Source organism: Theobroma umbraticum, unplaced genomic scaffold (assembly GCF_002168275.2).
Source record: "Theobroma umbraticum cultivar Fairchild unplaced genomic scaffold, ASM216827v3 scaffold_44.0, whole genome shotgun sequence".
In the NCBI taxonomy this organism is placed as follows: domain Eukaryota; kingdom Viridiplantae; phylum Streptophyta; class Magnoliopsida; order Malvales; family Malvaceae; genus Theobroma; species Theobroma umbraticum.
Genome location: NW_018397255.1, coordinates 2,478,986 through 2,480,339, shown reverse-complemented (window position 1 = coordinate 2,480,339; position 1,354 = coordinate 2,478,986). Strand labels below are relative to the sequence as shown.

At 26.4% G+C, this 1,354-nt stretch overlaps 1 protein-coding gene across 2 annotated transcripts in view; it reads left to right on the top strand.

The window, feature by feature from the left end:
* Positions 1 to 839, top strand: part of LOC110409792 (putative acetyltransferase At3g50280) — a 6,919-nt gene extending 6,080 nt beyond the window's left edge. The window contains exon 3 of one of the 2 annotated variants that reach the window (XR_002444607.2): positions 100 to 839. The gene's annotated coding sequence lies outside the window, so the exon portion shown is untranslated. Of the gene's footprint in view, positions 1 to 37 lie in introns of both variants that reach the window. The other variant, XR_002444606.2, reaches the window with a different exon arrangement.
* Positions 840 to 1,354: the final 515 nt, after the last annotated feature.

Below are 1,354 nucleotides of genomic sequence, written 5' to 3'. Positions count from 1 at the left end.
GGTTTTTTTTTTTTTGCTTTTATTATCTTATTTTTAGGTGATCGAGATTTTTGTTGATAGCTCATGTTTTTTAATTTTGAATGTCCATGTTTGTAATAGTCATGAATTTTGTAAGCCCTTTTTGGTGAGGAAATGTGGTTAGCGGATTTGCGGTAGAGTGGGAGAAAGGGAGAGCCTTTGGTGTTTTGTGTGGCTCAATTTGTTCGAAGTGTTGAGTTTTCTGATACCATCAACTAAGGTTGAAATTTTTAATTTTTTATTTAGAGATTGTTTGTGGAATGTATGGTAAAAATTAATATAAATAAATAATGAGTGTTTGTGCATAAAGATGAATAGAAAATAATTTAATCCAATATTTCATTCATAATTATTTTTTTAACGCTCCCCTGCCTGCCTTCAACGAGGATCAACAGCAATTTCTTTTATCTCTCTCTTCCTCCATACATACGTTGGGTATGCATGCATTTGTGTATTTGAAGCATCTATCAATATATATTAAATCATTTTGATCTTATTGCAAAGTTAGCTCTTTCTTTCCATTGTATATTTAATATTCTGTTTATTTGCATTTTAAACGTTCTACTAGAAGTGCTTATTCTTTGAGTATTCATGATATATAATTGCATTCAGCTCAGAGTCTTTATTCATGATGAGATTTTGTTGTGAATTCAATATCTTATATTTTATAAAATTTAAATTTATTATAAATTAGCATTGACAACAACATGTTATGTCTGAACAATAGACTCATATTATATCTCATAATCTCTAAAATTATCTGTATTTTTTTTTCATCAGTTTTTCTCTTCTTTCTTTGTCATTTTCTTGATCTTCATTTTCTGTTATTTTTTATTTTCCTGACTTATTTATTTTTAGAATACCATCTCCAATTATTTTACTATATTTGTAATTTTTATTTCCACTTTAATTTTTCATATTATTTTGTCGTTAACAGGAGAAACAACACCATTTTTGTATTCCACACTTATATAGATTTATTCCACCACTTAACTTAGCTGCACTTTTGAAACAAGATTTTGAAATTTTATGTAAGCCACCAACTTAGAAATATGGTGACGTTTGGTACTTTACAATGCAATGTGATTACAAGTAATACGATTGCAAATAATATGATTACAAGCAATGAGATTATAAGAAAAATAATATTACAGTGTTTGGTATACAAGTAAAATAATTATTAAAATACAAAAAAGATAATATTACAGCGTTTGATTTACAAGCACTTTGCTGAGAATGTAATGTTAATTTTTAAAATTACCCCTATTTATAAAATACAAGTTTACTAAACTTGTATTTTTTTGTTAATTTTTATATAATATCATCTCTTAAATAT